The sequence below is a fragment of the Dendrobates tinctorius genome, unplaced genomic scaffold (genome assembly GCF_039654945.1).
Source record: "Dendrobates tinctorius isolate UK_male_01 unplaced genomic scaffold, ASM3965494v1 ptg000039l, whole genome shotgun sequence".
NCBI lineage: Eukaryota > Metazoa > Chordata > Amphibia > Anura > Dendrobatidae > Dendrobates > Dendrobates tinctorius.
The window spans coordinates 17,768,854-17,792,711 of NW_027361707.1; the positions used below are offsets into that span (position 1 = coordinate 17,768,854).

Sequence of the window (23,858 nt, forward strand, 5' to 3'; positions counted from 1 at the left end):
TAGGAGGAGAACCAGGAGAGAATGGTGCCCTTGAGGCCAATGGAACGGAGCATAGTGAGGAGGAGCTGATGATCCACAGTGTCGAATGCTGCAGAGAGATCCAAGAGAATTAGCATGGAGTAATGACCATTTGATTTAGATGTTAGTAGATCATTAGGGTATGTGCACACGCTGCGGATTCTGCTGCGTTTCCGCAGCGTTTTTGGCTCTGCAGAAACGCAGCAGATTTTGCTGCGTTGTACAGTACCTTTATTTCCTATGGAAATAAAAAAAAGCTGTGCACATGCTGCGTTTTTTTCCGCGCGGTTTTGCTGCGGTTTACAATCCGCAGCATGTCAATTGTTTGGTGCAGAAACGCTGCGGTTTTACACCTCGTCCATTATGAGGTGTAAAACCGCAGGGCAAAACCGCAGAAAAAACGCAGATAATCCGCAGATAAACCGCAGAAAAACCGCAGCACTTTGTCCTGCGGATTTCCTGCGGTTTTCTCTACAAAATCCGCAGAGACTAAAAACTACGTGTGCACATACCCTTAGAGACTTTAGTGAGGGCAGTTTCAGTAGAGTGTAAAGAGCGGAAACCGGATTGGAGAGGGTCGAGAAGAGAGTTATCAAAGAGATAGCGGATAAGACGGGAGTGGACCAGGCGTTCCAGGAGTTTAGAGATGAAGGGAAGATTAGAAACAGGTCTATAGTTAGCGGCACAGTTTTGGTCGAGGGATGGTTTTTTTAAGTAGTGGATGTATGATGGCATGCTTAAATAAGGAGGGAAAGATACCAGAAGAGAGAGAGAGGTTAAATATTTTAGTTAGGTGAGGGGTGACAGCAGGTGAAAGGGACTGGAGGAGATGTGATAGAAATGGGTCACTGGTGCAAGTGGTTGGGCGAGAAGATGCAAGAAGCCTGCTTACTTCTTTTGTGACTGGTTCACAATCAGAGAGTGAGCTAAATGCAGTGGGGGAGGGAGGACAGTGCATGGTATGAGGTGATAGGAAATTATCTCCCAATCGGATCTGGTTAATTTTTTCTTTGAAGTAATAAGCCAGATCGTCAGCTCGGAGCTCTGTGGTTGGGGCCTGTACTCTTGGGTTGAGTAGAGAATGAAAAGTGTCAAAGACACGTTTAGGGTTATTGGACAGTGAGGTGATGAGGGTGTTGAAATAGGTTTGTTTGGAGAGGTGAAGGGCAGTGTTGTATGTTCTAAACATAAACTTATAATGGATGAAATCTTCGTGTAGACTGGATTTTCTCCACAGACGTTCGGCGCACCTGGAGCACCGCTGCAGGAAACGCGTTTGCACTGTGTGCCAGGGTTGTCGCCGTCTGTGTTGTGGTGTTCTATTTATAGGGGGTGCAAATTCATCCAGGGCACTTTGAAGTGTTTCATTGTAATGCTTCAATGCAGAATCAGCACATGAGAGGGAGGAGACAGGGGCCAATGAAGTTCTTCATAAGTTTCTTGGTGTTAATGGCCTGTATGTTTCTATAAGTATGGACAGTGGGGGTGACCTGAGCAGCCTGGCAATTCTTGATAGAGAATGAAAGAAGATTGTGGTCAGAGAGCAGGAGAGGGGAGTTTGCAAAATCATCCACTGCACAAAGCCGAGAGAAGACCAAGTCGAGGGAGTTTCCGTCTTCATGCGTTGGAGAATTAGTAAGCTGCGAAAGGCCAAACGAGGAGGTTAGAGATAAAAGGGGAGTAGCAGATGGGGAGAGGGGAAGAGCAATGGGGATGTTGAAATCTCCCATGATGAGGGTAGGGATGTCACAGGAGAGAAAATGTGGAAGCCAAGTGGCAAAATGATCCAGGAACTGTTGACAAGGGCCGGGAGGACGATACACCACCGCCACTCGCATGGAGAAGGGAGTGTAGAGTCTGACGGCATGGACCTCAAAAGAAGGGAAGACTAGTGAGGGTAGTTGAGGGACAACCTGAAAGGTACATTTTGGTGATCGGAGCAGACCGACGCCTTCACCTGCTCTATTGTCTGATCTTGGAGTATGAGAGAAGTGTAGTCCATCATATGAAAGAGCAGCAGCAGCGGTAGTGTCTGACTGCTGGATCCAGGCTTCAGTAAGAGCCAGGAGGTTAAGAGAATTAGAAAGGGAAAGTCATGAATGAAGTAGAGTTTGTTACACACTGAGCGAGAATTCCAAAGTGCACAATTAAGAGAGACAGATGGCATGCAGGGAATATTAATAAGATTAGAGGGGTTTCTGAGTGTAGCAGTTGGGGGGGGGGTTTGATTTTCTATAACATGGGGGACCAGGGTTGGGAGCAATGTCTCCTGCGACTAGGAGACGGAGGATAGACAGAGTGAGCAGATGGTTATGTGATTTGTGAGAGTGTCTCATGTTTAATTGTTGGGACTGACTGGATCTGTGCAATTTAACAATGTGAAAAGAGCGTGAGTGCTATACATAGGAGAGGAAAGGAGCAAGGGGCTGATATGGATGGAGTGTAGAGAGTTAATGCCAGGGCGGTGGATGTGTGTGAATGCAGCGGCCAGGATATAAATTACACAAATGCATATGGTATATATTTGTTGTATTCCAAATGTACAGGGAGTAGATGTATATAAATATCTTACCTGCCTCCTGCCCTGTCTAACTGCCATGTTATAACTGCTTTGTACTTTGATTCATGTACTTCGATTAGATCTATATATGTCCCTCACTAATAATGTTAGTAGTGTGTGTGTGTGTGTAAAATTTTGGAGCTATAGGTGTTAAATTAAAGGATTAATTCACGGAAAAAAGCTTGCGTGGGCTCCCGCGCAATTTTCTCCACCAGAGAGGGCAAGCAAGTGACCTAGGCAGAAATTAATAGCCTAGAAAGGGACCATGGTTTTTGCCCCCCCGGCTAAAAAAAAAAAAAATCTGCCCCCCAGCCATCCCAGGAAAGGCGCATCCGTAAGATGCGTCAATAATGGCACTTGCCTTCTCTTCCCATTGCCCTGTAGTGGGTGGCATTTGGGGTAATAAGGGGTTAATGTCACCTTGCTATTGTAAGGGGACATTAAGCCTGGTTAATAATGGAGAGGTGTCAATAAGACACCTATCCATTACTAATCCACTACTCTGAAAGCGTTAAAAAAAACCCACACACACATTAAGAATAAAGACTTTTAATTAAACACATTTCTTCCATCTTTACTTAACTCCCAATCCAATCGAAGCTATCGATCTCCTGAACAAAAAAAAAAAAAAAAAGCAACAGTATCCCATACCTGTCCGCCATACAGTCAAGTCCCATGCTGCAATCCATTTGAAGGGGTTAAATAGTTTACAACCAGGAGCGGTGCTAATGCGACCGGCCCGGCTGTAGACCACAAAGGAATGAATGAAAAGCTGCCTGCGAAGCCTCCCCGCCTGACCGGATATGAACTGATTAGCGTGGGAAGGTTCTGAACATTTTCCCACGCTGTCAGTTCACCGCGGGTTAAATAGGTACAGAAATGGTGTCGAAAGTCTGCAACTTTAAAAACTCAACCAAAGATCATCGTGGGAATGTAGCCTTAGAAAATAAGACCAGGACTATGCACCGGTGTCAGGTAGCACAGGATAATGGCAATGCAATATTTCAATATTACCGTTTGCAGAAGCGGTAATACGCAATTTTACTATTATTCAGACATAATAAACTGAGGTCATGTAGATTTAGCTGGAAAGAAGTGATCTGACAGGATGCTCTAGGCAACACATGAGGTCCTGTGAGCATTCACATCATTCTGTACAATACAGTTGCAGATGCATTCTTGGTTCTGTCACAGATCTGCACACACAGTTACGCATTTCCCTCTGGCAGGTTCTCTATGGCGGCATACACATCCCACACACACACACACACACACACGTTTCGCTCTATTTTTTTGTGTGCAAAAATCTGCTGCCTTCAGAGATGACCTGTCAATGGGTCAAAAGTGCCAGATTTTGCTCTTACTTTATTCCAGCTGCTCCCCTGAGTATTCTTTTTTTTCTTTTAATCCCCCATATGGTTCCAGAAATATGAGCATTTACATTTAGTGCTAATTTTTATGGTCTTAACAAGTGGGAACTGCTCACAGGATTCCTCAGGGGCGTGTCTTTAGGCTGCTTTGTATTATCACTGTGAGCACCGCCTCTTTGGAAAGACAATAAACAATGGAACTGGGGGCTTTTCACCTGTCAGATCTATTATAAGTCCTCATTCATAAGTCCATTATTTTGTCATATAAAAAGAAAACAGACCAATTTACATGAGTGAGTTAGATCTCATTCTTTTCAGAGCTTAGTCAGTATGTTTTTATCATCGGTGATTTCGTCATACGCCAAAAAAACCACCATGGCTACTTACCGGTTTTTCCGGAACCCAATGACAGCACACCTGAGAGAGGGATCCGCCCCGCCAGGACCCTACTGAAATATAAGGTGCGGCACCTCTCCCCCCCCGGTTCAGTTGGTTACAGAGCGTTGAGAGGACTTCTCGGTTAGTCACATGTTTATCCGACACCACATCACACAAATACACCCTACTAACATGCACACCCATACGGTGAAAAAGGGGGGGGGGGGATATACGGGTTCTGTCATGGGCTCCGGAAAAACCGGCTACCGGTAAGTAACCTTGGTGGTGTTCCCTTCACCCATGACAGCACACCTGAGAGATTTTTGGAGACTTCGAAACACCTTAGGGAGGGACCACCGCTTGCAGCACCCTTCTACCAAAGGTTAAGTCAGCAGAGGAGGATAGATTTAATCTATAGTGCTTAAAAAAGGTTGAAGGTGAGGCCCAGGTAGCGGCCTTACAAATTTGCTCAATCGATACCTCTGCCTTTTCAGCCCAGGAGGTCGCCACGGCTCTGGTGGAATGAGCCTTGATGCCGTCAGGAATCGGAACACAACTAGCTGAGTAGGCTACACTAATGGCCTCCCTAATCCATCTGGCAATAGTCCCTTTTGATACTCCATTGTTGTGAGTTCATTTTCCCCTTTACCATTGAGGTCTGTCTGATGAACTCCCTCTTCTGGTGAAGGAAGGTAGTGAGGCTGATTACCAAGCATCTGGGCAGGATGATGATGACTGGGTGACGGGAATTGCTGACTGGATATAAGGCAGCCGACGCCCTTCTGCCTTGCTGGTGATCTCTCTGAGGGATTCTAGGAGACCAGTCTGATTCCTGCTCCTCAAAAGCTAAGTTTTCTGCTCATTTTTTGCATTTGTGTTTTGGTTTTGTTTTTCCTTGTTTTTCTGGATTTCTGCCATTCCCTGCTGGGGTGTGCTGAATTCCTTTTTGCTCTGTCTTCAGAAAATACCTGAGTACTGATATAGTCTTTTTGAAACCTAGCGTCTTCAGGGCTTTTTTCCCTATCAGCTGTTGGCTCTTGTTTTGATAGGGTTTTGGCGGATTACAGACAGCAGCTTTTCTATCCTGTCCTATGTAGTTAGCTTGGCCCCCATCGTTTGCTCAGCCTATCTTTCTATCTGTGTGAGTGTTTTTTCATCTTGCTTCATGTTGGGGGCTGCCTATTGCTTTGGGGTCTGCTCTGGGGCAGTTTAGATTTCCCTTTCTGTCTTTAGGCTATGTAGTTCTCCGACTGTGATCGAGGGGTCTAGGGCACCGTAGGAACCCCCCACGGCTACTGCTAGTTGTTGTTCATAGGTTCAGGGGTCTGTAATCCGATAGCTGCCAACTTCTCTGGTGTTCTGGACTTAGCTAGTATTTCTGTTTTTGCCTCCTACGGTGACTCATTCATAACACTCCATAGCCCTTCCTGGCACCCTGGAAGGTTACAAATAGGGACTGGGACCTCTTCCACTGGCTAGTCACTGATATATACTCTAACAGGGCTCTTTTAACATCTAGTTTGTGGAATTTCTCCTCTCCTGGGTTTTTTGGATTCTCACAAAAGGAGGGAGGGACGGCTACGGTGGAAATCTGATACAACTTTCGGTACATAAGCAGGGTCTGTTTTTAGGACAACCCTGTCCTGGTACACCTGGGTATAAGGTGGATTAACTGAGAGGGCCTGCAAGTCACTTACTCTATGGGCCGATGTAAGGGCCACTAAAATAATGGTCTTTAGGGTGAGATATCTTTCTGGCAGCTGCTGAACCGGTTCGAATGGCTCTTTCGTGAGAGCTTCTAACACCAGGTTTAAATCCCACGGATCTATTCTTGGTAATGGAATTGGTCTAGACCTATGGCAGGATTTAATGAATCTGGCTACTCATCTGTTTGCTGCTATGTTGCAGTTATATAGAGCGCCTAGTGCTGACACCTGTACTTTAAGGGTATTTACCGCTAGGCCTAGCTGTAGTCCTGCCTGTAAGAATTGCAAGATGGCCTTAAACGGGGGTTTTTGGTCTAACGGCTTCCCCAGGAACTGCAGAAACTTATTCCATGTTCTACCGTATATGTTAGTTGTTACTGGCTTTCTACTTTTCATCAGCGTAGCCACCAACCCAGGAGAGAACCCTCTATTTCAAATTCCACACCGTCAGATGGAACCCCTTGACTTGCGTGCGGAATACTGGACCCTGAGCTAGCAGGTCTGGAATCTCTGGTAGTACCCATGGATCTGAGAGGGACATCATTTGCAGTAGCGAGAACCAGGGCCTTTTCGGCCAGAACGGGGGTTATTAAGATCACTCTGGCCTGATCTCCTCTTATTTTCTTCACCACTGCTGGGATTAGAGCTACTGGAGGAAAGGCATAACCCAGTTTGAACTTCCACGGAATTTGCCAAGCGTCCACTGCCCATGGTTTTTCTTTTGGGTTCAATGAACAGAATCTCTCTGTCTGTTGCTTTTGTTGGCAAAGAGGTCAACTACCGGCTCTCGCCAGAGTTGTACTATCTTCTGGAACACTAAGTGATTTAGGGCCCATTCCCCTTGCCTCAGTGTGTTGCGGCTTAGGTAGTCGGCTTGTACATTTTCTACACCTCTTATGTGTAGTGCCGTTAGGGAGAGTAGATGTCGTTCTGCTCTGTGAAAAATTTTGTTGGCCTCGTTCATTAAGGAGTGTGACCTTGTCCCTCCCTGGTGGTTGATATAAGCCACTGTCACTTGTTGTCCGACATGATCCGGACATTGCGGCCTTCTAGGCTGGGAATAAAGATTTTTAAGGCTTTGTTTACTGCCCGTAGTTCTCTTAGGTTGGAGGATGCGTTTTGCTCTTGGGGTCCCCAGGGTCCCTGGGCTGCCTGTCCCCTTAGGTGCGCCCCCCACCCCGAGGAACTTGCATCCGTCACGATCACATCGGTCTGTGCCATAATGTTCCTGCTACCAGGTTTGCCCTGTCTAACCACCATCTGAGAGAGTTTTTGGCCCTTAAGGAAAGCTCCAGCCTTCCTTCCAAACGCGATTTCTGTGCTGATAGGATTTCTGCCTGCAGTTGACGGGCATGAAATTGTGCCCATCTGACCGCTGGAATACAAGCTGTCAGGGTGCCTAGTAAGGACATCACGCCCCTCAGGGTCGTGTGAGGCTAGTCTAGGGCTGCCAAGATCATATTCTTCACCTTTTCCACCTTGGCCTCTGGCAACAGACAAGTTTGTTGTTCCGAGTCCAGGATGAACCCTAGAAATATCTGCCTCTTTAGGGGTTGTAGTCTTGACTTCTTGATATTCACCATCCAGCCAAGTCTCTGTAGGGTATTTGTTACCCTTTCCACCTGCTCTGTGCAGTGATGTTCCGAGTTGCCCACTATTAGAAAATCGTCCAAGTCGGGTATTATAATTGTGTTGTGGATTCGGAGGAAGGCTGTCATCTCCACTACGACTTTCGTAAACACCCTCGAGGCTATGGATATGCCGAATGGAAGGGCTCTGAATTGAAAATGCCTGAGGCTGCCCTGGATGTAGAGAGCTACCCTTAAGTATTTTTGGTACTCTGGATGGATCGGGATGTGGTAATAGGCATCCTTTAGATCGACTACGGCCATAAAACAATTGTGGTGTAATAGTTTTATGGCCGAAGTTACCGACTCCATTTTGAAGGTCTGGTTTTTTATCCATTGATTGAGGCCTCTGAGGTTTATAATCGTCCTGAATGACTGGTCAGGTTTTTTTTTTGGAAGAGGGGTGAGTAGAACCCCCTTCTCTCCTGTCAGATTGGGACTTCGGTCGGAACGCGATTGTCTAGCAGACTTAAGATTTCTGACTCCAGGGCCAACTGCGCTTCTATCCCCTTCCTGACAGGGGTCACCACAAATGATGTTCTCGGCCATGGAAAAAAAAAAAAAAAAAAAAAAGGGATTTTGAGGCTTTTTTTTTTTATAATGTTTAAGATCCAGGCATTGGAAGAGATACTTTCCCAGGCCTGAGAAAAGAGCATCAGTCTTCCCCCTACCGGGATCCCGGCATCATTGTGGGGATTTTTTTGCGGATGAGGTGGCTCCGCCGAACATAAATCCAGACTCATTCTTCCTTTTGTCCTCCCATCTTTTCCGATGCCCCGGAGGATGGCCCCTGTTGAATTTTCCTCTCCGAAAGGACCGTCTTTTTTGATCTCCTGGAAATCTAGGGAAGCCCTTCTTTCTATCACTTGCTTTTTCCAGGATGTCGTCCAAATTTAATCTACATAGAAATTGTCCATCACAACTCAGCTTTTGATTGTAGGTCTCCTGGACAGCCTTTAAGCCATAATGCACGCCTTGCGGTGTTTGATAATCCTGCTGCCCTCACCGTCAGTCTCATGGAATCGGCAGAGGTGTCGGCCAAAAAAGCTGCTGCTCCATGTAGAAGATACATATCTGCCAGAATTTTTTCCCTCGAAACTTTGGATGCAAGTTTTTCTTCCAGCTGCTGTAGCCAAATCATTAAGGATCGTGCTGTGCAGGTGCCGGCTATTGCCGGTTTCAATCCCCCTGCCGCTGCTTCCCATGTATGTCTTAGGTAGGAGTCTGCTTTCTTATCTAGTGGGTCTCTCAGTACCCCTGAGTCTTCCAGGGGCAGGGCCGATTTTTTTGGATGATCTAGACACTGCTGCGTCAAACTTTGGGACTTTGTCCCATACTTCCGTGTCTTTAGGCTCAAAGGGGTACCTCCTTTTTGAGGAGGAAGGAAGGCTTCCTGATCTTTCAGGCTTCTTCCATTCTCTTTCAATGAGTGCCTGGATTTTCTCATTGACAGGAAAGGTGCGCTTTTTCCTTTCCTGTAACCCCCCGAAACATAACGTCTTCTAGGGACTTAGTCGTTTTCTCCTCCTGTAGGCTCATGGTTGTCCTAATGGCTTTAAGGAGAGCAGCCGTATCCTCTACCGGAAAACACGGCTTTCCCCCCGTATCACTATCCGAGGAGGAGGAGGACGTGTGTTCGGCCTGATATTCAGCCGAGGAGGAGTCTGATGAAGAACTAGGGGAGTCTCTCCTACTCTTTCTTTTTCTTTAATAACACTTTAAGTGAGCCTTCCACCTCAGACCTGATGACTGATCTGAGGTTAGTTGCCAAGCTCGGCACCTCCTCCGCCATAGTTCACTGGATACAGCTGGCGCAAAGGTCCGTTTGCCAATCTCTCACTAGGGGGCTCTGACATATGGCACACTCCCTATTATTTCTTTTGCTCCCTGCTTTTTTGGCTTTTCCCTAAGGAAAAATAACACAAGAAGGACCCCATTAACAATAGTCTAGTATTCACGGAGATCACTCACCACCCATAAAGTCGGGTACCGGACTCGGAGGCTGTGTTGGAGCATGTGGCCTGTGCTCTCTCGACCTCGAGGAATCCCTTGATCTGTGGCTTGGGCGACTGCTGCTTTTGCCGCTTGAACAGCTGCCATGCTTACGAACGGAGGTTTGCAATGGGGGCAGAGACTGAACGTTCCTGCTGTGACCCCATTGTATTACCAGGCCGCCCGTCCTCCTTTAAATAGGTCCATCCGGTGAGCGATTCGTCTTCCCCTCCCCCTGCGACCGCCGTCATTCTTCTTAATGCGGCCGGCGTCGCACCAGGCGCCATCTTGCCGTCGCGTCTGTGATGTCAGCCGACGCGCTTCCAGGGTGCCCCGCGCCGCTGACGTCAGACGCCGGAAACCGCCCCCGGCTCTCCCTGTCGTGTCCAAGGGAGAAGGGTCGGGCGCGCGCAAGGGGAGGGAGGCACTGAGGAGCGCCCCGCCACAGAGACCGCCTAGCCGCACGAACACAGGGCCTGCAGGAGGATCCCTGGGGACTGCGCTTCCAGGCGACCGACGGCCGGCACTGCAGGTAAGCTGACCTGCTCTTCCCGCGCTGGGACGGCCCTGGGTCCATTTCATCCATGACAGGCAGCGCCGCTGTCAGACTGGGATTCCGCTCCAGGACAGGAACCCAACTGAAGCAGGGGAGAGGTGCCGCCCCTTATATTTCAGTAGGTTCCTGTCCTGGCGGGGCAGATCCCTCTCTCAGGTGTGCTGTCATAGGTGAAGGGAAAACAAAAAAACTTGTAAAATTTCTCCAGCCCATTCCAATGATACAAATCTGTGCACCGTCCGTGATTTTTACTGACCCACAGACGTTTATAGATAATGTTGACTAGGAATAAGAGAGTAGTGTAGTATTCGGACTAGCTGTACTCGTTACGAGTACCTCCTAATACTCGGGTACTCGTAACGAGTAGCGAGTCCAATGTAAGTCTATGGGAAATGCGAGTAATATTGCGAGGAGAGTAGTGAAATACTCGCCAGGATTCGAGTACCGCATTACTCGCCGAGTACCAAATCCTAACGAGTGTACTCGCTCATCCCTAATTTTACGTCTCTATAAATTTTTTGCGCTCACACAGTTCACCAAAAACATGGACATGTGAAAAGCTCCATAGACTATAATGGTGCATGCTTTATCCATAAAAAAAAAACAAAATTAGAACAAGTAAATGAAAAATTCAACATCTATATTGGACCAATCCTAGAATCATAGAATCGTAGAGTTGGAAGGGACCTCCTGGGCCATCTGGTCCAACCCCCTGCTCAAAGCAGGATTCACTAAATCATCCCAGTCAGATGTCTGTCCAGCCTCTGTTTGAAGACATCCATTGAAGGAGAACTCACTACTTCTCGTGGCAGCTTGTTCCACTCATTGATCACTCTAACTGTCAAAAAGTTTTTTCTAATATCTAATCTGTGTCTCCTCCCATTCAGTTTCATCCCATTGCTTCTAGTCTTTCCTTGTGCAAATGAGAATAAAGATGATCCTTCTACAATGTGACAGCCCTTGAGATATTTGTAGACAGCTATTAAGTCTCCTCTCAGTCTTCTCTTTTGCAAACTAAACAATCCCAAATCCTGCAACCTTTCCTCATAAGACAGGGTTTGCAGACCGGTCACCATTCTGGTTGCTCTTTTCTGAACTTGCTCCAGTTTGTTGATGTCTTTTTTAAAATGTGGTGCCCAAAACTGGACACAATATTCCAGATGAGGTCTGACCAAAGAGGAGTAGAGGGAAATAATGACTTCACGTGATCTAGACTGTATGCTTCTGTTAATACATCCTAGAATTGCATTTGCTTTTTTTGCTGCTGCATCACACTGTTGACTCATATTCAGTTTGTGATCTATTAGTATACCCAAGTCTTTTTCACATGTGCTGATGCTTAGGCCTATTCCTCCCATTCTGTATATGCTTTTTTCATTTTTATTGCCCAGATGTAGTACTTTGCATTTTTCCCTGTTAAAAACCATTCTGTTAGTTGCTGCCCACTTCTCCAGTTTATTTATATCTTTTTGAATCCTCTCTCTTCTCTAGTATTAGCTATCCCTCCTAGCTTTGTGTCATCAGCAAATTTAATCAGTTTACCCTCAATTCCTTCATCTAAATCGTTGATAAAGATGTTGAACAATAAAGGGCCCAGGACAGAGCCCTGTGGTACCCCACTTGAGACATTCTTCCAACTGGATGTGCAGCCATTTACGACCACTCTTTGGGTCCGATCACTAAGCCAGTTATGAATCCACCTAACAGTTGCCTTGTCCATTCCATACTTAGTCATTTTTTCAATAAGGATTGTATGAGATACTTTGTCAAATGCTTTGCTGAAGTCAAGATATACTATATCTACAGCATTTCCTTGATCCACCCAATCAGTGATTCCATCATAGAAGGAAATTAAGTTAGTCTGACATGACTTATTAGTTACAAACCCATGCTGACTCTGCTTAATCACTTCATTCTTATCCAGGTATTGACATACATGTTGTTTAATAATTTGTTCAAAGATCTTTCCTGGTATAGAAGTCAGACTCACCGGCCTATAGTTGCCTGGGTCCACCTTCTTCCCCTTTTTGAAGATAGGAACAACATTTGCTCTTCTCCAGTCTTCTGGGACTTCTCCTGTTCTCCAAGAATTTTCAAATATTATGGAGAGGGGTTCAAAAATTTCTTCTGCTATCCTAGCAAAGTGGATGTGATAATGTGAAAACCCATGCACACTATGCATTTAAAGAAGCTGTGCAACTGCTCATTTGCGCGTGCGTTTTTTTTTACATCCCGGAAGACTGCAATGGGAAGCATGGAGAAAATCCAGGTAGAATCGCATTATTTTTGTTCTAAAATCTATTTAGAATACATCAAATACACACCAAAAAAAAAAAAAAAAAAAAAAAGAAAAAAAAGTGAAAATGTATTACAAAAAAAAGTAAATCAATAATATTCACAGCAGATTGCTATAGCGTATTTTGGTGCCGACACTTGTGGGAAAAAAAAACCAGAGGATTTCAGCAGGTGGGAACATGGCCTAAATACACATGATAAACCTATTCTCACATGTGAACAACATTATGCAAAATCAATACATGTTTTTTTAAAATCGTATTGACTTCCCGGGGCTGAATTGCACTAATCCGGATCTGTTAGAACATGTCATAAATGGAAATAAAAAAAAAAAATTCTATGCACATAAAAAAAAAACAAAAATGTGTATACATAAATAAAATTTATATATATATATTTTTTTTTTTTTCTCTAAAGAAATTTATTAACCAAAAACTCATTAACTGAAAACTACAAATAAATATTAAACAACAACCGCAAGACGGATTTCATCAACCAAGGCATCATATTAAGCGCAGAGTCAGACAGCCATAGAACTCGAGTGAGAATCACATCGAACTGCATGGACTGGCCCGGCACCTCTCCTGACCTGAGCAAGACAGCATGATGGATTACTATGCAGCTGTCATGCTCAGGTCATGGGATAGCAGGCAACAAAACTCCCCCGCCTCTATCCAACTTCCCCACTTACCAAATAAATGACACGAAAGCGAAACACATGGTGTGACGATAAAAGGCCGCGGTATTTATTAATGGTTACCCAAAATTAAATATATTCAACCAATAAATAACAATAAAATTCATTACTCCATAGACAATAAAACCATCCAGTCTACACCCAGAAAGCTGGGCGAGCACCACCTAATAAATACCACGACGACATTAACTTAGGGAGGGTGGGTAGCTGTAATTAAGATCCCGGCTGCTGTAATTCTTCTGACAGGAATGCAGTGTTTAAGAAGTTCTTCTCCTTGGCGCCGAAATCTGTTAACCAATCAGACTCCTGTTGCTCATTTGTGCCTGTCACCTGAGGACTAGAAGAACCAATCCGCCAAAAGCTAAGTACCATTAACATAACAAATCAAAGAGATATGAATAAACCTTAAATATTGGGAGAACTAAGGGAACATACCAAAACTGAACTCTAATCCAGTTAGCCAATAGGAAACATGGGGAGCTGGTGCCGCACTCCCATGAAGCCCCAGACTATTTGCTCTAAAGGAGGGCTTGTACGAGTTGTATGATGCGATTCTCGCACAAGAAATACGGCCGTCTGACTCTGCCCTAATCAGTATAACGGCGCCGACCTGACACTGTCTGTAGGTTACTGTGCACAATCCTGCTGACAGGTTCCCTTTAAGGTAATGCGTCTTAGAAACGGTAATTCTGTTTTTTGGGGGAATTTTTTGCATTACTTTATGCCAGTTATTGGTTTAGCACAATAACTTTATAGATGCAGAAATATAAATATCTTTTTTGTGATATCTCTGACATTAGCTATCTTCAAAAGCTTTGTCTGTGACTTTAAGGCTGAGTGTCCATGATCCGGAACTAGAAGCGCTTTGGATGCACCGCATGTTCGCAGGTGATCTGCAGGCGACTATGCACAACTAGCGGACATGGGATTTCTAGAAATCCCATCCACTTTGATTTATCAGTTGGCTGCTGCGGGTTTGACGCTGCATAAATAGGGAGTGTCAAAGCAGCAGCAGTTCCTGATCGTGGGCACAAACCCTTAGGCTGGGATCACACCAGACATTGATGACCATTCCTAAGGATAGGTCATCAATGTAAGGCCGGGATCACACTACTGTGTGTGATGCAAGAAACTCGCATGAGTCTCTCACATCAACACCCGGCGCTACCGCCGGCAGTCAGGACCGGAGCTGCGGCTGCATAGAAATACATGCAGCCATAACTCATAGACCTGTGAAACTAAATTGTATAAACAATTTAATGTGTGAATTGCTATTCTCTTACAATTATTTTGGCAAAATGCATGTGTATTATTTTGGTGTATGCATAAATGTACATGTGGTTTCTCTTTCTTGGTTAATAAAGGAATTAAAAAAAAAAAAAAAAAAAAAAAAAAAAAGAAATACAAGCAGCCGCAGCTCCGGTCTCGAGTGCCAGCGGCAGTAGTGTGATCCCAGCCTTACATTGATGAGCTATCCTTAGGAATGGTCATCAATGTCTGGTTGGTCAGGTTCTGACACCCGGCACAGTGGATCAGCTGTTCAAGATGTCGGCTGCGGACACAACTACAGATAAAATAGTGGCCAGGGCCAGGTACTGCACATCCTCCCCCCTACTGATCAAAATCCTGACAAATAACAGCTTGGTCTCATGGCCTGGCTGAACTGCTGGTCTGAACTGTACGCTCTCCAATGCTGCAGTCAGACGCAGCATTGCACTGGAGGACTAAACCTGCCAGATCGTGCGCTACACAACCCGGGAAGCTTTAGATCAGCGCTTATACACTCCATTCGGTTAAAGGGGTTGTCCGGGCTTTTCACATAATCTCAGTACATATCTGGGCTGCAGAATTATGACAATAAGTAATTTACTTTCTGTCACTAGTTTGCACGGTTTTCTAGATATTCTGAACAGAACGTCCAAGGGGGGGGGTGTTATGGCATTGAAATGAGAACTAGTCGTAACTCCTACTCTACTCCAAACATGTCCTCTATAGCAACAACCCCACCCTCCATAGCTACAGGCCCTCCCCGTCCACATGAAGCAGCCCTCATCACACAGTAACGAATTCTTCCCCTCCAGCAGCCTCAGTGCAGAGAGCTGCTCCTCCCCCAGACACACACTGAACAGTTATCTATGGAAAGTGAAACTAGTGAGGAGGGAAAATCGTCCTGTATTCTGGGCCACTCCATGATTACAATACGTAACTCATTATCAGTAATTCCTTCCCTCACTGTCCCAGGCTGCTGGCAGCAGTGAGGACAGTGTGATGGCCAGTGATGGGGGTCTGCAGCTTCTAATCTGCACAGGGGATGGCAGTCACTGATGTAATCTGTTGTGTGACAAAGCCTCTGCTGTGTGAATGAGACAGCTCTTTGTCACTGATGTCTTCACACAGCATCAGATTTGGTGCAGTGTATGTGTGAGCACTGCTGTGTCACTGCTGTGTCACTGCTGTGTCCAGTTTTGGGCGCCACATTTTAAAAAAACACATCAACAAACTGGAGCAAATTCAGAAAAGAGCAACCAGAATGGTGACCGGTCTGCAAACCCTGTCTTATGAGGAAAGGTTGTAGGATTTGGGAATGTTTAGCTCGCAAAAGAGAAGACTGAGAGGAGACTTAATAGCTGTCTACAAATATCTCAAGGGCTGTCACATTGTAGAAGGATCAACTTTATTCTCATTTGTACAAGGAAAGACTAGAAGCAATGGGATGAAACTGAATGGGAGGAGACACAGATTAGATATTAGAAAAAACTTTTTGACAGTTAGAGTGATCAATGAGTGGAACAAGCTGCCACGAGAAGTGGTGAGTTCTCCTTCAATGGAAGTCTTCAAACAGAGGCTGGACAGACATCTGACTGGGATGATTTAGCGAATCCTGCTTTGAGCAGGGGGTTGGACCAGATGGCCCAGGAGGTCCCTTCCAACTCTACGATTCTATGATTATAATGACACAAATACTGATGGGAGCAGCCTGTCCCAGAATACAGGACTATTCTTCATGTGGACGGGGAGGGCCTGTAGCTATGGAGGGTGGGGTTGTTGCTATAGAGGGCATGTTTGGGGTAGAGTAGGAGGTTAAGACCAGTTCTCATTTCAATGCCATAACACCCCCCCCTCGGACGTTCTGTTCAGAATATCTAGAAAACCGTGCAAACTAGTGACAGAAAGTAAATTACTTATTGTCATAATTCTGCAGCCCATATATGCACTGAGATTATGTGAAAAGCCCGAACAACCCCTTTAAGTTTCCAGAATGAATATGTTTCATGACAGTGCACCAAAAATGCAGCACCTTGAAATTTCCAGCAAAGCGGATGTAAAAAAAACCACTCAGAAATGCAATGATAAACATTGCATAAGGGTAAGGCCGGTTTCACATTTGCGCTTTATAGCGCAGCGACGGCCTGCGCACGGCCGCCGCTAAACCCCGCCCCCTGCCGTCTCCCTGCCCGCCCCACCAGGTCATCGCCGCCTACTAGCGCACATGGACGCTTGCGATCTGCGCACCCTATCTTTAGCATAGGGTGCGCAGATCGTGCGCTGGCCGTGCGCTGCACACTTTTGAAGGTGCGCCGTGCGCGCCGAAATGCAACATGCTGCGTTCGGCGCACACGGGCGCACCTTCAAAAGTGCGCAGCGCACGGCAAAATCCTGCTAGCGCACGGCCAGCGCACGATCTGCGCACCCTATGCTAAAGATAGGGTGCGCAGATCGCAAGCGTCCATGTGCGCTAGTAGGCGGCGATGACCGGATGGGGCGGGCAGGGAGTCGGCAGGGGGCGGGGCTTAGCGGCGGCCATGCGCAGGCCGTCGCTGCACTATAAAGCGCAAATGTGAAACCGGCCTAAGTTCACACTAAGCGGTTTTGGCATGCTAGATTTGTTTCTTGTGCATGCTGATAAAGGTTAGTGTTGAAAAAAAGTCCTGTTCTATAGAATCTGGTTTTGGGACAAAAAAAAAACAAAAAAAACAGCAAAACCTGATGCTGCAAAAATTCTGCAACATCAAAAATTCCCCATATACACATTGTGGGAACTGGACAATAATGAGTACCTCCTCCAATTGCTGCTGCTCCACTGGTTCTAGAACAGGTTTTCTTTTGTTCCCCTCTGTTTCAAAGTTACATCCCCTGGTGCAAATTTTCCCTTCAACTAACTGGGCGTGTGCCACGCAACTTCTTGGCCATATTTTGATTGGCAGGAAATCCTGAAAACATGATCTATCGATGGCTCTTCAGGACTGGAGTTGGGGAACACTGCCCTAAAAGTTCTCTGTGGGCCAACATCAGAGGTGAAAAACCAAAGAAAACACAGCCAAGAAGTTCTGTGACAAGCACCTAGTTGGTTAATAGGAAAATGTCCTCCTTTATTAACAGGGGGTATAACTTTAGAATGGAGGGGTGAAAACAAGAGAAAAACTGTTCCTTAACGTGTGAAGCAGCATCAATTGAAGCAGCTACTCAGGTAAAATGACAAAGCCAGCGAAAGGTCCTCTTTAACCCCTTTCTGCCATTGGACATACTATTCCGTCCATGTTCCCTGGGACTTAATCCCCATGGACGGAATAGTATGTCATAGTCGATCATCCGCTCTCACGGGGGACGCGCGGCTGATTGCAGCCGGGTGCCAGCTGATTCTCACAGCTGACACCTGGCACTATGTGCCATGAGAGGTCACGGACTGCTCCCGGCACTTTAACCCCCGGAACACTGTGATCAAACATGATTGCAGCGTTCCAGGAGCAGGCAGAGGGGCTGTCATCTCTGACAGCCCCTCTGCCTTTGGATTGGAGACCCCGTGGCATGCCCGCAGGGTCCCGATCACGGCCATGGAGACCCGATGTCGTCATGACGACATCCGGGTCTCCAGACCCGAGAGACTTCCTGTCATGCGAAGTGCATGTCAGGAAGTCTCTCAGGTCAGTGCATAGAAGCTGCAGCGCTGACAGCTTATATGGCATGTAGATCTGCATCCTATACTGCATCCTATAGAAGCGATCAGCCTGCACAAAATGAGTGTCCCATAGTGGGACAAAGTGTAAAAGTAAGAATGAAATTTAAAAAAATTTAAATAATTGTAAAAATATTTAAAAAAAATTTATTCTATTATTAAATCAATATTTGAATACAAAAAAAAAAAAAATCAACAATAAAAGTACACATATTTAGTGTCGCCGTGTCCGTAACAACCCGACCTATAAAACTGTCCCACTAGTTAACCCCTGTAGTGAACACCATTAAAAAAAAAAACAAAAAAAAAACAAAAAAAACAATGCTTTATCATCATACCGCCGAACAAAAAGTGGAATAACACAATCAAAAAGACGAATATAAATTAACATGGTGCGGCTAAAAAGATCATCTTGTCCCGCAAAAAACGAGCCACCATACAGCATCATCAGCGAAAAAAATAAAAAAAAGTTATAGCTCGCAGAATAAAGCGATGCAAAAATAATTATTTTTTATATAAAATAGCTTTTATAGTATAAAAGCGCCAAAACATTAAAAAAAAAATATAAATGAGGTATCGCTGTAATCGTACTGACCCGAAGAATAAAACAGCTTTATCAATTTTACCGCACGTGGAACGGTTTAAACGCCCCCTCCCCCCTAAAGAAATTCATGATTTGCTGGTTTTTGTTCATTTTGCCTCCCAAAAATAGGAATAAAAAGCGATCAAAAAATGTCATGTGCCCGAAAATGGTACCAATAAAAACGTCATCTCGTCCAACAAAAAATAAGACCTCACACGGCTGTGGGACAAAATATGGAAAAATTATAGCTCTCAAAATGTGTGTTAGGGTTGGAGTTAGAATTGGGGTTTCCACTGTTTGGGCACATCAGGTGTTCTCCAAAAGCGACATGGCGTCTGATCTCAATTCCAGCCAATTTTGCATTGAGAAGTCAAACGGCGCTCCTTCCCTTCCAAGCTCTGCCATGCGCCCAAACAGTGGTTTACCTGCATATATGGGGTATTGGCGTACTCAGGACAAATTGTACAACAAGTTTTGGGGTCCAGTTTCTCCTGTTACCCTTGGTAAAATAAAATAAATTGGATATGAATTAAATTTTTTGTTAATTTTTTTTTTTTTTTTTTTTAAACATGCCAAAAATTCCTGTGAAGCACCTGAAGGGTTAATAAACTTCTTGAATCTGGTTTTGAGCACCTTGAGGGGTGCAGTTTTTAGAATGCTGTCACTTTTTGGTATTTTCTATAGACCCCTCAAAGTGACTTCAAATGGATGCGGTCCCAAAAAAAAAAAAAAAAAAAGTGTAAAAATGAGAAATCGCTGTTTAACTTTTAACCCTTATAACTTCCTAACAAAACAAAATTTTGTTTCCAAAATTGCGCTGACGTAAAGTGAGCCTGTGTAATCTGAGATTTTCATCAACCTGTTAAATGCTAGCGCAGACCACTTGTGAAGTCAGCTGACCAGGAACCTCTTCTCACACTGTCGCACGCACGAGATGTAACAGAGGAGTCACAGGAGTGTGTGTGCTCCTAAATTACCGTTAATCATGCTAATTACATACAATGGGGTTATTCCCAACACTCAGGCTGTGTGCCCACGTTGCGTTTTTGTAAGCGTTTCCGCATGTTGAGCCGGATCAGACGCTGCAGAAACGCTTAAAAGAAGCTTGACATTAAATTTTATGCATTTTTGGCTTTTTGTGCCAATGCATGTGTGTTTGAACGCTCAGAAAACACTTAGCGGCTAAAAACGCAGCATGCTCATTAATTTCCGCATTGATCCGCATTTCTAGCCATTTCCAATATTCCCAGAAACCGCGTGGAAAAAACGCACCAAAAACGTGCGGTTATTGTGCAAAAACGCGTGGAAATAAAATGCGCAGTTTCTGGGAAGAAGTCCGGTTTTCTGAGCCTTTAAAAACGCTAACGTGGGCACATAGCCTAAGGCTTCGTTTTGATTTTCATACGGGTCAGTCTTATAGTCCAAATTTAGCTTATCAGAGGGAGGAGGCAGCGTCAGTGGAGTGGGGTCACCGCTTAATGACAGCGGCAGGATTGGGGTGTCCTGGCAGTGCAAGACATGAGCCCTTGATCTGCCTGTAGTGGGCTTCAGGACACCCCCTCCTCCTGGCCAGATTCCTGCAGCAGCAGCCCTACCTCCTGTGACCCCCGGCTCCACCACCACTGGCGTGCCCCCCTATAAGCTACATTCGTACTATAAGACGCGCCCCAATTTTCCTCTCAAATTTGGGGGTAAAAAGGGCTTCTTATAGTCTGAAAAAATACAGTAATTAGGTTCGGATTACCAGCGCTTTTTTATATGTTTCAGCCGGGGAAAACGCACTAAAAACGCATGTGCGTTTTTTACCTGCGGATTTTCAACATCCAATGTAAGTCTATGGGGAAAATCCACACAGAAAACCTTCCAATAGAAACTATTAGGCCGGGGTCACACTGGCGAGGAATACGGACGAGTGAGAGGAGTTAAAAGCACACATTACACACGGACCAATGATTCTCTATGGGGTCACTCGCACCAGCCGTATATTTCTCAAGTAATGACTTGGGAACATGGGAATATATAAAATTTAGTATATACTGTATGTCTAATGGATTTGGCCTCTGCATGCCTCTATGTGAAACCAGAGGCACGTCTGAGGTACAGTAGGGGCCGCCATATATAAACAGCCATTATGTGGCCCATTCCGACAGCTCGTCCAACATGCTTCTCTAAATGGAACAGTGCGAGGAGCAGGAAGAGAAGCCAGCCAGCACATACGAGCAGTACGACCACCTGAACAGGCGAGCCGAGCAGAATCCTAACAGTGTGTACATTACAAACTCTTAGGTTTCAGTGTGGTGTAGTCACTGACAAGATGAGTGCTTAGCCCAGAAAACCCCTCTAAAAATTGAGAAAAATGTACTGAATGTTCCACACTGCGCGTGCGCCGATTCTCCATCATCGCATCTCTAGGCGGATGTGCGGTGCTGATAAAGCTCAGACAACAGCACCTCACTTCACTGTGCCCAAATTGCAAGAAATCTAGCAGAATGGGTGTTGTTCCAATAAGTCAGGATCCCACAAACCATCACCTATCAAACAAGTAGCACAAATTCCCTTTAAACAGTCATTGCCATTTCAGCTGTTTCCACAAATAGTACACGCAAATATAAGAAACTTTGTTGTAATGTAGATTAGCATAGAAATCTGCCTTTTCATCCACTTAAGAGCCACTTCTACCACCCTCCCCCTTACCTCCTGAACTCACCACTACGCTGAAAAAAAAAAAAAAAGCTCAAATCCATTTTGGTCAAAGCAAGACAAACTTCCAGCTTACTGAAGTTTCAGGTTACAGCTCCTTTTATATTCTAAGGAGAAGAGACGGCGGAGCACTTAGCACAGTGAGAGTAGGCTAACACAGGCAGATCCAAGCAACTGTTTTATCTGGCTCCAGGGCTGGATTTACAGCCACAAAGCTCAGTACTATGGTATAATGCCTTCCATGTTGTTGCTTCTGTGTTCTACAAAGAAGAACAGGAATCCATCTCTGTGTGTACTGTGTATGGGAGAAATAATACCACCTAGTTTCCACCTACTAGCTCAGAGTCAACTGAAAATTGGAGATAGAGACTGCAGAGGGCAAAACTGGTGAACAAAATGGAGGATACAAGTCACATAATGGCCAGACATAGTGTTATATTCCTCATGTGAAAAGTCACCTAAAACGACAGCCATGCACCTCATACAGCCATGTTCATCTATCCTTATAATTAATACACGCCAACATTTCGACTAAGGATTTATGCACACATTTAGTATTTGCAGTAGATGTTTGGCAGGAAAAATGCTCTGTAAAATACACATATATTTGACGCATTATTTGTGCTTTTTATTCCCATTCATTTGAATGGGTGAAAAAAAAAAAGCTGTAAAAACGCTTAAAGAGCTGACAAGCTGCAGAACTGAAAAAACGCTTTGAAGGTTCAAATCTGAGAGTAAAAAAATAACAGGCGCATGCGTAAGAATTCCGATTTTTTTTTTTTTTTTGATTTTTTTTTTTTTTATGCTGCAACATTATTTGTCAAACACTCAGTGTGTGAACAAGACCTAAGGCCTCATGGGAATGACCTATTACAGATCTCTGTTTTGGCGATCTCTAAACAGGTATCCTATATTAACTCTTACTGCGGGATTGAAAGTGGGTGGACACAAGTTTTTTTTTTTAGGACAGGGTTCATACAGATCCGCCAAAAAAAAAAAAAATAAAAAAAAAATGATGGTGTGCGCCAATAATTGATGTATTATGGAGCTATTCCTTAGGCTAGGATCTCTCACGGATGTGGACCACATGATGAGCCTAAGGGCCTGTAAAGTGTGCCGCCACACCGCATCTCGGCAGTACGCAAGAGCGCGTAAATGCAGCGTTTCCCACAATTAAACCACTAATAATGTAATAACATTCACAAATATCTCCTATTAAGAAAGCTGAATGACACCCAATATGGCCACCATTATTACTGCTCCCACCGGACTCTTCCCAGCATCCAAACTCCTGAATAAGCAAAGGATAGCGAAACCTCCCTGATCTCGTATCACGACGTATTGGAAGAAGGAACGCTCAATGACAACCCCTGCCGGACCTGTAATGGGGACCGCATTGGTTGTCAGCACTCGCCGGACGGCAGCAGAAGACAACGGAACGCTGGAAACATTGAATGATATGGAGACATTATGGTATAACAGGTGTACAGCCAGCGGCTCCTCACTGTGTCATCAGCCCCGTTCCCACCACACCCTCAGATCAGAGCAATACACAAGTCTGCAATTCTCCTTATCTATGTCAGGCAGACATGTCAGCACCTGATCAGGATGGAAAAAAAAAAAGATAAATGTGACAGTAAAATGCTGCACAAGCACTGGCAACCCAATGCAGCTAGCAGTCAGCGAAGGGTTAAGGGTGGGTCCCTTCTCCTGCCAGCTGCTGGGAGTCAGGGCATGAGGATGGCACACCATTCATGGAGAGCTGTAGACCCCAGCAATATGGATTACCCCCCAGTGCTGGGGGATCAGGGGGGGATGCAGGAGCAGCACCCACAGACAGCCCTGCTGCTGACAGCCCCTGCACACACACAAGGCAGCTGTGACAGGACACAGACATGATGGCACTTACAGGGAATGCTGCTGTTCTGCTGGCGGTCACAGGAGCAGGGATGGAAGGAGCAGAGGAGCTGATGCCTCCATTCACCATCCCGTCAGGAGGAGCTGTCTCCGGACCTGCTGCTGCTGCAGTGCTGTCTGTGCTCAGTGCCGAGAAGAAGAAGCAGCACAGCCTGCACCACGTGCTTCTCTACAGACGCCAGTGACAGCGCGAACAGCGCCATCTAGTGGGAGAATTCGAATATTACCTCCTCGAGTATTTTTCGGCATTTTTTTTTTGGGGCACTTGGCAGCAGTGATGTGCTCATTTTAAAACACTGTAATTTAGAAAAAAAAATCTTAACCCCTTCACTAAACGGTGATTTTCCATTTTTGCTTTTATCTCCCCTTCTTCCAAAAGCCATAGCATTTTTTTTCTTTTAGTTTATGTAAGGGCTTGTTTTGCTTTGTTTTTTTTTTTGTTTTTTTTGGGGGGGACAAGTTGTAGTTTTGAATGACACCACTGATTTTACCACATGTACTAAA

At 45.2% G+C, this 23,858-nt stretch overlaps 1 protein-coding gene across 8 annotated transcripts in view; it reads right to left on the reverse strand.

The window, feature by feature from the left end:
* The window catches only part of JAKMIP1 (janus kinase and microtubule interacting protein 1), a 200,140-nt gene extending 176,618 nt beyond the window's left edge, over positions 1-23,522 (reverse strand). For 5 of the 8 annotated variants that reach the window (XM_073574508.1, XM_073574507.1, XM_073574505.1 and 2 more), the window contains exon 1: positions 23,347-23,522. The gene's annotated coding sequence lies outside the window, so the exon portion shown is untranslated. The remainder of the gene's footprint in view (positions 1-23,346) is intronic. The other 3 variants (XM_073574509.1, XM_073574506.1, XM_073574512.1) reach the window with 2 other exon arrangements.
* Positions 23,523-23,858: the final 336 nt, after the last annotated feature.